Below are 12,244 nucleotides of genomic sequence, written 5' to 3'. Positions count from 1 at the left end.
AAATCATTGAATATTCAACAAAATAAAGAGAATAGGCCATAATATTAGAGAAATATTCTTCCAATTCCGATAATTCTCCTTCCCAGTAAAACCAAAAATAATGATTTCATTCGCAGAATTCGCTCTGACGTAATTCTCTCAACTTCCTTTACCTGGAATGCTATTAATTTTCTCAGTCTGTTTTTATTCCAAATGAGTATTTTAGCGAGCTGTCTTGAATAATTTTCTCCGCCTTTTGTGGATCGTAGTCGCCAGGTGATGGTGTACTCTCCATCTTATTGGTATAGGTACGGCCATGAAGAGACAATGCTGGCGCTTTGTCTTTACCTAAAATTAATTTGTCTCCCGAATAGCTATTGAATTTCATAATCCATTAATATTGTGTGATTGGATAGAACACAGAAATGTGTATTTCCTCGATTTAAATGTGGAAATGTCCCTATATTGTCATTCATAGGCAATCAAGGTGCGCTTGGAACATAGAGATATCATTCTGATTAAACTCGACTCTTATTCATTTTATGTCGCGCCGTGCAATAGGTCGAGTTTATCGAACGCTGCGCTTCGCGCAGCCTGCTCAAAACTCGACTTCTGCACGACTTGACATAAAATATTATAGAGCACTCGGTAATAAATTTCGTTTTCAATGAATGTGTAGTTTACAGGCCGAGCCGAAGGCGAGGTCTGTACACACATTCGTTGAAAACGAAATTTGTGCCCTTGTACTCTAATGTTCTATTTTGCCATAACTTAAAGGGGAAGTATATCGATGGCATCTGGAGTTAACGAGTGCCTGTCATTCCTACGAATGTGTATGGCTATGTTTGCAGGGTTCAAACGTATTTGTTCGATACACCGACGATGTGCAAGTCCCCTGGAATCTGCTGGCATTCGCTATTGCCTGAGGCTTCACTATTTTTGGACTTTTTTCTTCGTGATTTAATTAGAGGAAAATTTGTAAATAATTGAAGAGATATTTTTACCTTTTGCGTTGACCTATTGAACTATTGTTGAACTATGAACTATTGTTCTTACGTTAGGAATGAAATTTTTTGTAACAATCGGTCAAACGACCAATCAAATTTAAGATTGGATGAAGAATGCCTGGATTTCATTTAAACTCAGTTGAGCTCTTGCTAACATCGAACGTTCTTGTGGTAAGAAAATCACCGTCTAAGAAATGTTTGAATTGCTACTATCCAGTAGCTTCTCTTAGAATTTTTTTCTTCCAGTGTGTCGAATCCTCTTATTCAATATGGAAAAATCCAACACTGGTGAATTTTTCAATAGAAACATGAAAATCACTTTCACTTATCTCCATCATTCCGTTGAACCTGAATGGAGAAAAACTTCATCTACAAACTTCAGAATTATGTATGAAAAAAAAGAACGCTGAAATTGACATAAAAAACAAACAAAAGTAAATGATAAAGGTTAGAGAAGGAAGGAATATTTTGGTAAGATCGATAGATTTAGATAAATACAGAGAGTACGAAAAGACAGAAAGAGGGAGAAGTTCTGAGAGGCATCATAGAAAGAAGATATAGGAGGTAAACGAAAAACCATGAATTTTTGTTTTAAAAAAATATATACACAGAAGTGATTTTAAAAAATAGAAAATTTGAATTAAAAACAGTGACAGAATGGCACAACGAGATGCTGACATTTACGCTGGGCTCATATGCACGGCAGATGACGCATTCAAAAAGATAGGATGGTCACATCATACCGTCGAACAAAAAATGGGTGATTTGAGTTGATTAACCTTTGACATTTATAACTTCTTTAACCCGCTTGTAATTGCCCACATTGGTCAGTTCAACCCATATTTCTCATGAAATATCTCAGTTAGTGTTTTTTCGGCGACTAAGTGTGCAGTTTAATGGCTAGTTAATTAAGTGGAGATCGAAAACTATTAATTATTTATTCTTTGATTGAAGATTTTGAAGGACTGAAGGACGGAAAATTTAATGTGGGATGTTCAACAGTGATCAAGATTGGATTGAAAGATAGGCGACAGCACTCAGACTTAGGATATTACGAAACTAATGAGAAAACTAAAGGAGAAGCTTTCTTTAGAGCAAGAATGGTGAGATATATTGAAATGATCGCATTTTTTTTTTAATGCGAGGAAACGAGGGCATTAAATTCTCAATCGACTCTTCTTTTATTTCTTTTCAAATCTTCCTTTCTTTTGACACATAGACATGTCTTTCATTTCATGATGGGGGGTCATTTGCGAAGTTCTTGCCAGCGCTATCTATTGAACTCATAGATTTTTATCAAAAAAATCTGGGAATCTCGAGAAAATTCAATGAGTTCTTAGAAATTTTGAGAGAACTCAAGGAGTGTCTATGGAATGCGAGTCAATTCAAAGACTATCTAATCGTTTTTGGGAGATTCAAGGATTTCCTCCTGATTCGTCGTTTAAATTATTGTTTCTAACCTGCACATTTGACTCTGGAAACCATTAATTTCATCTCTTATCTCTGATCCTGCGTTTTCGACCCTAATTCGTTCATTCATTATTTATAACTGTAACATCTAGTTCTTATGACCTTCAGGGTTAACTTCAGTCTATTATTGACTTTTATATAATCCTTAGCCTCTATGATTTTTCAGATCTCAACAATCAACGCTTTCAGAAAAACATTGTGGTATTTTCAAGAGAGCAAAGAGATTATGAAGAAACGATATTTAATAATGGACTGCTTCGAAACAAACTGTACAGAAGAACAAAGAAAGAGGAAAAGGGATGCCATTGAAGAAGAGAAGAAAACATTTCATGAGCAAACTGCAGTGACTGAAAAGAAGCGAAGAAATGAAGAAGAACCACTAATGAACAAAGAACAGCGACTAGCCAAAGCTGCAGAGCAGAAAAAGAAGTGGGAAGCTACGAGAGGGAATAAAATGAATGGAGAAAAGAAAAATTCAGAGAAATAAAATAAAAATAAGGATATTACGTGTACGCGCGCACATAGAGAAAAAAAAATTATGAAGAAAGTCAACAAACATCATAAAAAAAAGGATTGAAAATTGGAATAAAGAATAATTATCAACAAATAAGGATTCTGAAGTTATAATATCATGAAAAAATTCTGTTGAAATCACCAATGGTGATTACTGTGTGTCATTCTCAGGTCCATTGTCGAACGATAGTCTTGTTTTTTTTTTATGTTCCGTCTTGATGTCTTGAACCAACACATGCATTCGCGCCCATGACAGTTCACGAGATATTTACATTTTTCCGTTTATTCACAGAAAATCATCTTTTTTTTGCATAATAATCACAGTAGCTTGTGCAAAAATAAAGATATCAACTGAAATTTGAAGAGAATTTTTCTCTTACGATAACAATAGTTGATATTCAAAATGGGCTCAATTGCTTCAGTATTTTGCGAGATATTCGCGATTTTTCTGGACATCTTGGTAAATGGTTCAAACCATGCGGAAGCTGGCCATCAATTTATTGATGGTGAAAAAAAAAAAGTTATAACCCATCAAGTAACGGTCAGATGCCCTCTCCCAAAAAGGCTTCAACCCCTGTTGTTTACTTTTACCAGAAATACCCGGGCGCTACGCGCGCGCAACTGCGAGCCGTGATTGTTAGCTTAGTTAAGTTTCATTAATGACATTCATTGACAGCATTGTTATGAGAATATATATCAAAAGAATGAGTGAATATATTTTATATTATGAGCACATTTTTTTTTCTGCGACTATGTCTACACGGAGAGAAATTTTCGGTGAAAATTATAGTCAAATTCAGATAAAAATTACCCTGATGGGACGGTAATCCTGTTGTAGTTTATTTTCGGAGCAAAAAATATCCTTCATATTGTGACAATGAGCGCGTTATTTATGCTCCTCGATTGGACGTATGGGAGGAAATCGATCGCGGGGAATTAATGATAATTCATACCTAGCGAAAATACAGGGTCTCTATAATCCGTTCGGAGGTTAAGGCGCTCAGTCCGACCCGCAGGCTCGCGCGCCACCGAGGAGGAGACTACAGGAACTACTAGAGATCATCTGCCATGCACCACGGAGCTCTGGAATTCACTCCACATTCAGAGAGAAAACCACTGGAAGAAAAGCCTTTTGAAGCAGGACTGGAGGGCCATTCCCACACATAACATCCTCCTGTCAACACTGGTGGTACGGCTCCATCCGAACTTAAACGGCTTTCACCTTCCGCTACACGGGGGCAGCATCTACCAGAGCCTAGTTACCGGCATAGGCCCAAGGGAAATTGGCGAACGATGGAAACGTGCCTCTCATTGGTCACCTGTCACAGGCGTACTGGGAGTGCAGGACGGCGCCATGACGAGGAATTATACCAAAATTCCTGATTGGCTGGGGGATCCACTGGAGTCAATTGGACACCCTCGGTATTAATTATCTACCGGCACTACGGGCGGCGTCACCAAATAGCTCCAGGGAAATGGAGCAACCTCATTGGTTTTCCGGAAGACTCACTCGTTCAACCGAGTGACTGTGAGCGGAAATGACGTAGGGCTGAGTAACCGAGGAAGATTTCCGTCTTCTTTTCCTCACTCTACGAAGTCATCTTCCAACTGTTACATCAGATTAATTCGTCTCCGTCATAATTGTGTTTTTCTTGTGGGTTTCTTCGTGTTTCTCGCCTGGGTGGACGACCTGAGAGGACCACACCGAAGGCGTTTCCAACCGCGGGGGGGCCTTTCGAGCGAGTGTTTAGGCAAAATTATCTGTGCGTCGTCGAGGACCGGACTAAATTCACATGGAGAGCGTCGTTGAGAGCGGGTTTAGAGTGAGTTGCACACATTACTTTAAGTGTTGCTGATGCGCGTAGGGTCCGAAGGCTGACTGCCTATGTTTGGAGAGATCGTAAGGCCTTTTTGCTCTCCTCTCGAGGGGAATTTAGAGTCCTTCGGTTGAAAAAGGGGCTTTGTCGTGAGTTCATGTTCGGCGCGGCCACGTGTTGCACATTCGACGCCATTTACCGGTTCGCATGTAGAGACTCGATATTTTGGGGATCTCGATGGAATTAAAGTACCTTATCACACCCGCTTCAAGTCATAATCACGCGGAATACTCTAGCGGATTTTGGGGAGACGTTTATCCGGCGCGAAAATTGATTTTTATAATTATTTGGCAGAAGTAAAAAGGGGCGCTAGGTTTTCTTACGGAGCTCACGTGATCATGCATCCCCTTCGGGGTTTGATGGTCACGATTAACGGCCTCAGGCGTGTTCCATTCGAATCCTATGGATTTATTCGCGTTTGTTGGATTGTGTCGAGTCAATTACCCGGCTGGACCGGTGAATTTTTTGTATTATTTTTCCTTTTCATGAATGCTTTTATTTAACGTTTTTGAATAAATCGTTAATTTTATAAAGAGGGGTGATGCTAGTCTGGTAGTTAAGATTAGTTACCTGGAGTTCATATAGGGATTTGGAGGGCTGAGAGTCCACATAGTATTTTTTTTTGTTTGTATAGAGACTCTAGCGAGAGAGAGAAGACTTGTTAATATTCTGTTATCGAGTTACGAAATATTACATATTGTGAGTGGCGTACTTGAACGAAATTATTATTATTTTCATTGTTTTGGAGTTCACGCCGAAGAGAGTTTTTTTTTTTTGAAGTGTAGTTTCTTTTGATTTGGATCTAATTGGTCAATTAAAGTTTGCGAGAGGCCAAGAACCTCCAGAAAAACCACATTGTTTTCTTTTATAGCAATATTCCTCGTAATATACACACTCTCTTAATTGTCTCTCGTTCATTTTCGTTATCATTGATTATTACTAGGCGTGTATTCGTCATCCTTCCTCTCTCCCTGACTTTAAATGGTTGATGCGAGCTCAAGGGACAACAAATCGGTAATCTTGAGCATTGTTCGTGCTCCGGCGGAATAGGAGCGAGAGGAAACAGTGTGATTCAAGGAGTCGTTCTGAGGAAGCTCAGGGTAACGAGGACTGGTCCACGAGAACCGAGGAAATCTTGTTTTTGCTTCCGAATGGAAGCATTGCACTGTGACGGAATTTTCGAGAATTCCGCCACCTGTACACAACTTCGTCGTAGAATTAAGTAAATCGTAAGAGTGAGTAGGTAAGTGTGAAATTATCGTGACCTTTTCCGAGAGAGAGTCGCGATTTCTTTAACCTCTAAAAGTTAGCACCCCTACCGAAGGGCGATGCAACACCCCTTTTAGCTCCAGCTCGCAGAAACCGGTCTCCAAGAACATCAGGAAGGGCCTCGCGGGGAAAACAACGTTCAATTTCGATAAATAATTAAATTAACGTGTCGATACACATTAAAAACGAGTAAAAAGTAAAATCTCCGGTTCAAGTAATATTAAAGTTTCTGTTCTGTTTTAGTTTCAGTTATTCTTCTGGTTTATTTCGGATTTTAGGGGATTAATTTTCGGTTTTACGGTTGAGGGAAAATTTACAGTAATTGTATTTTCCTAGTTATATTTTTGTATTTAAAATCTCACGGGTCCTGAGAGGGACGACGAGCCACCGTGGTTCAGAGCCGATAAACCGAGCTTCCCGGTGAGATCTCGCTGATCTCGTTGAGTGCAGCCTGCTGATTACAGAGGTTGAGGTGAAACACTCACGCTTCCTGGCTAAGGCGCTTCGTGGAGTCATTGGATTCACCAGTGTAGCTGGAAGGATATGTGGATGAATATAGCCCACACGTCTGCATGGATCGCCATGGGCTATTCTCTCTTTACATTCGTTCACGGTGACTCCAGGATGACTCCCGGGAGAGTGACAGCAGCGAAAAAGTGCACTTACTCAGGTGTGAAGTGCATTCGCGAGAGGAAAGGCGAACAACTGCCTTAATTTCCCCTTTCCGAACCTCCAAATAACTATCGTTCAGTCATTATGGCTAAAAACCCCTCGGGTTAATTCATAAAAAATATAATTAATGGCGAAATGCCTAAATAAGTCCAAAACCCATTTGAANGGCGAACAACTGCCTTAATTCCCCCTTTCCGAACCTCCAAATAACTATCGTTCAGTCATTATGGCTAAAAACCCCTCGGGTTAATTCATAAAAAATATAATTAATGGCGAAATGCCTAAATAAGTCCAAAACCCATTTGAATCGAAATCCCCGCGTGCTCGTTTACACGAGCCCGCCCCAGCGGCAGCTAGGCGGCGTGCCGGTCGCACCACCCAGCTGAGAATATCCGCCGGTTAAACGTAGTTTTACGAGAGANACTAGACGAGCTAATGCCGCAACCTCTCCCTTGATTTCTCCAATTATGGCTAAGTTTTTCGTATGGTTCTCTTTAATGTGGTTCGTTGACACCGCTGGAACAAAAGTCAGCTGGCGCCCGATAACATTTTCTCGTTTGTCCGTTTTTTTTTGTTTATTCGGTTTTCGAGGATNGCTCGTTTACACGAGCCCGCCCCAGCGGCAGCTAGGCGGCGTGCCGGTCGCACCACCCAGCTGAGAATATCCGCCGGTTAAACGTAGTTTTACGAGAGAGTTGGACCCGAGCAGCCACTGCGATGACATCCCCGAGAATATCTGCAACGATCGAGAGAGTTGGTGGAGACCATCACCGCGGGCCCACATGAGGAACATGGTAAGTACATTTTTATTCACCATGTGCACTCTCTCCCGAGAAGAGAAGTACATCTATTCCCAGTGTGCCCAGTGATAACCTCCGGGAAAAGTGCACCGGCGTTCACAAGAGTGACACCGAGATGCATTCCCAACCACCAAAACTCCTCAGAGCGAGTGGAAAAATGCACCAGTGAGTGCATAAAACCCTCGTTCGGCTTCCTAGACCTCTTCCCCAGTGATAAAAACCCCAGTGATACTCCAGTGATAGTGACAATGGACAGTGAGACCCAATAAAAGGCCGCACATGGCTCATGCCCTGCCATGGCGCCATTGTGCCCTCTCCGTTCACCAAGAGGTCTTGTTGAACAAGTAATGCACCTTTTGAGTGCATAATTAGTTCACTAGAATCCTCGAGAACGTATTGGGAATGTCCAGTGCCAATTTTAGTAGGAAAAAGTGGACAAAACATGCCTACAAGTGCACACATGCTCCTCACGTGCCGTGGGTGACGCTGTCGTGCACATGGCGGTTTACTCTCTGTCTAGAGCGAATTGAAGCCTCCAGTGAGTGCTCTTCTAGCTCAGTAAAGTTCCCCCAAGGTTTTAATTTATTAATTTAAGGTTTCTCGGAGGATCAGACCCCGAAAATCACGACATTGAAGCTCGTGAGCTCCAGGAATTTTCCTGTGACGCCATGACGCTCTTGATGGAGGACGGAATCGAATATGGGGCAAAATGGCACTCTTAAGTGACATTTGCACACTCGAGTTCCTCGTCCATTAATTTTCATTTATTATTCTGAGGAGATTCGCCGAGATCATCGCATTGGAATTAACCTGGCTTCAGATCCTCCAGCACTCCAGTTTCTGGACGATGCGGAGAGATCGTTGGCTTGAATTCTTCAGACCCCCCATTTCCCTTCGCGATAACCTCTCTCTCAAGGTCAATTCACGTACTCTCACTCTCGGGAATTTAATTGAATTTAATTTGGTTGAATTTAATTGAAATTAATTTATTTTATTTATGAAGAATAGAAATTCTATTTGAGTTGAAATATTATTGAGAAAGTGAATAAATCACGGAGTAAATTTAAAGTAATTCTCTCATCTCCTATTTAATTAATTTTCTGATTCTTCCCCTTGATTTTTCTGTATATTTTGTGGAATTCGCGACATCCTTCCTAAGACCGAGCGACCGATCCTACCCCGCTCTCCGAATACCTCCGAACTAGACGAGCTAATGCCGCAACCTCTCCCTTGATTTCTCCAATTATGGCTAAGTTTTTCGTATGGTTCTCTTTAATGTGGTTCGTTGACACCGCTGGAACAAAAGTCAGCTGGCGCCCGATAACATTTTCTCGTTTGTCCGTTTTTTTTTGTTTATTCGGTTTTCGAGGATTTTCATGGGGACATCGAGGAACAGAGGGCGAAGGTGACAACACTCCGGCTGTTTTGAGTTTCGCATTGAGTTATGGATAAGTCTACGGTTTATATTTTAAGTTTTGTGGTTCACGTTGGTTAGCGCCGTCACAGCANCTCTCTGTCTAGAGCGAATTGAAGCCTCCAGTGAGTGCTCTTCTAGCTCAGTAAAGTTCCCCCAAGGTTTTAATTTATTAATTTAAGGTTTCTCGGAGGATCAGACCCCGAAAATCACGACATTGAAGCTCGTGAGCTCCAGGAATTTTCCTGTGACGCCATGACGCTCTTGATGGAGGACGGAATCGAATATGGGGCAAAATGGCACTCTTAAGTGACATTTGCACACTCGAGTTCCTCGTCCATTAATTTTCATTTATTATTCTGAGGAGATTCGCCGAGATCATCGCATTGGAATTAACCTGGCTTCAGATCCTCCAGCACTCCAGTTTCTGGACGATGCGGAGAGATCGTTGGCTTGAATTCTTCAGACCCCCCATTTCCCTTCGCGATAACCTCTCTCTCAAGGTCAATTCACGTACTCTCACTCTCGGGAATTTAATTGAATTTAATTTGGTTGAATTTAATTGAAATTAATTTATTTTATTTATGAAGAATAGAAATTCTATTTGAGTTGAAATATTATTGAGAAAGTGAATAAATCACGGAGTAAATTTAAAGTAATTCTCTCATCTCCTATTTAATTAATTTTCTGATTCTTCCCCTTGATTTTTCTGTATATTTTGTGGAATTCGCGACATCCTTCCTAAGACCGAGCGACCGATCCTACCCCGCTCTCCGAATACCTCCGAACTAGACGAGCTAATGCCGCAACCTCTCCCTTGATTTCTCCAATTATGGCTAAGTTTTTCGTATGGTTCTCTTTAATGTGGTTCGTTGACACCGCTGGAACAAAAGTCAGCTGGCGCCCGATAACATTTTCTCGTTTGTCCGTTTTTTTTTGTTTATTCGGTTTTCGAGGATTTTCATGGGGACATCGAGGAACAGAGGGCGAAGGTGACAACACTCCGGCTGTTTTGAGTTTCGCATTGAGTTATGGATAAGTCTACGGTTTATATTTTAAGTTTTGTGGTTCACGTTGGTTAGCGCCGTCACAGCATTCGATCGATTCTTCGACTCGCTAATTTTGCTTGGAAACGATGCAGAATAGTTTGAAACGGAAAAATAAGAAGTTTGAGGACCATGTCTGTGTGTGATCATATCCAGTCGGTGGTCTTTTTTTCTTAAAATTGACGAATACACGAGAAAAATCATCCCAAATAATTTTAAATTTTATCAGTTTATTGGTATAATTTGGGGCTAACTCTACGTCAGAGTTCAGCTGAATCCGTCCATTATTTTTCTAGAAATAGCGATTTGTTTTTTTACGGTTTTTCCCAAATATCTCGGAAAATATCCAACCGATTTCAATATTTTTTTTCAAAATATTCGTCTTCATGTCCTCTATCTTGATCAATCAAAATATATATACGCGCTCATATGAAGGTTTATTAGGAGTTATATTGATTTTTCTATTTTTACCTCGAAATCGTTGTTCGGTCTCTAGCAAATGCAAAAATCGGAATATCAATTTGAAATTTGGCATGGAGGTATCTCTGATAATTACAATGGTTCGTATTGAATCTGGGCTAAATCGGATGATTAGTTACAGAGATATTCAATTGTGTATATAAGCTTAATTTCTTTAATAGATTAATACCGAGTTAACTTAGTGCAATAATTTTTTTCCAGAAATGTTCGTCTTTTTGTTCTCTATCTTAATCAATCAAAATGTATATAGTTGTTCATAGAATGTTTTCAAGATATTTGGATTTTTCTATTTTTTACTAAAAGTCGTAGTATGGTTTCTAGCTGACGGAAAAATCGAAATTCCAATTTGTTTTGAGATAAATTCTCAGTTTATGAATAATAATTGTACCTTCAATAATTACCGTGAGGAAATGAAGCAACGATTGGAATAATGTTCCTGTAAATAAATTCTCATAGAAGAAAGGAAATTGTGAAAATTTAATTTAATAAATTAGCAGTGGGCAGGAAAAAATACCACTTTCTAAGATTATGTGTGTCTCTGCGGGTGCCCAGCTGATATTCAACTTTTAACCAATCAAAGGTTTGAAGGCGTAGAAAAATTCAGAAAAGATCCCGAGTTTGTCAGATTATAGGTATTAATCAGGACTAACGCTCAGGACTAAAGCTTGATTTCAGCACAATCGACTCAGTTGTTTTGATGACATTGTTGCTCATGAACGTTTTTTTGAAAATAACTCGAAAATTACCCAAACGATTTCATTAAAAAAAAAAATTTTTTGTGATACCTGCCTGAAGAGTTCACATTTAGAAAAAGTTTTGTGCCCATAAAGTGCTTGTTGTACGCACGGATTTTATGGTGGCATAGGTTTTCTGTACATTCTTAGTAAAATCAAATTTTATTACGCTAAAAAACATTCGGAAGCCTACCATCAATTTATGGATGGCAAAGAAAGTACAAAAAAAAAATTGATGAGTGAGATGTTCACTGCCATATGCTCGCTGCCCCCTCCTTGTTTTTGTGTAGATTCCTGTGAAAAGTCTGTATCTTTGCAATGTGGCTTTAAAAAGAAATTGTGCGATAGAAGAGAGTTGGGAGATGTGGATTTTTTTATATAGTGATCACATTAGATTTTTTGTCATCGGTCACTTTTGATAGAAACCTCATATCGAAGTTATCATCTTCAATATGAATCGGCGCGAGGCGCGAGATGACTTTCAATTGAATGTCTTATAAAAAAAGACAGGTTTTAAAAAAAAACATGTTTACATTTGTGACAATAAACGTGAATGTCGATTTCCAGACAATTCCGATGTTTTCTGATAATCTATGATTTTTGAACAATCAAAATGCCAAATTTTCACCCGGCTCAGTTTTGGAAGAATGTACTTTTTTCATATTCTTTGCAGCACATCATACCATCCTACTATTTTTTCGACGTATTGGGTATTTTCTCCCCCATGTCTTTGAAATATACATTCTGTGAAATGTGCGTCCTCGCGGGAATCTTTTGAAGTGAATCTATATCTGTCCTCAAAGCAATATTCATACCAAAAATTGCGTAGTCTATATAAACCATATATATGTCCCCATAGTAGCTGTGCAATGAACAGCTCCATACAAGTCCTCATACTCAACATTATATATATATATATATATATATATATATATATATATATATATATATATATATATATATAATATATATATATATATATA

General features: G+C 39.5%; 1 protein-coding gene across 2 annotated transcripts in view; it reads left to right on the top strand.

The window, feature by feature from the left end:
• Positions 1-1,719: 1,719 nt before the first annotated feature.
• The window catches only part of LOC107044617 (cysteine protease ATG4C), a 21,790-nt gene continuing 11,265 nt past the window's right edge, over positions 1,720-12,244 (top strand). Inside the window, exons 1-2 of one of the 2 annotated variants that reach the window (XR_001461354.1) lie at positions 1,720-2,089; positions 2,623-2,914. The gene's annotated coding sequence lies outside the window, so the exon portion shown is untranslated. Of the gene's footprint in view, positions 2,090-2,622; positions 2,915-12,244 lie in introns of those variants that run through there. The other variant, XM_015266563.1, reaches the window with a different exon arrangement.

This window comes from Diachasma alloeum, unplaced genomic scaffold (genome assembly GCF_001412515.2).
Source record: "Diachasma alloeum isolate Michigan unplaced genomic scaffold, Dall2.0 Dall_scaffold_00761, whole genome shotgun sequence".
NCBI classification, from domain to species: Eukaryota; Metazoa; Arthropoda; class Insecta; order Hymenoptera; family Braconidae; genus Diachasma; species Diachasma alloeum.
Note: the sequence above shows the minus strand (reverse complement) of the source record. Positions and strands in the feature narration are given on the sequence as shown.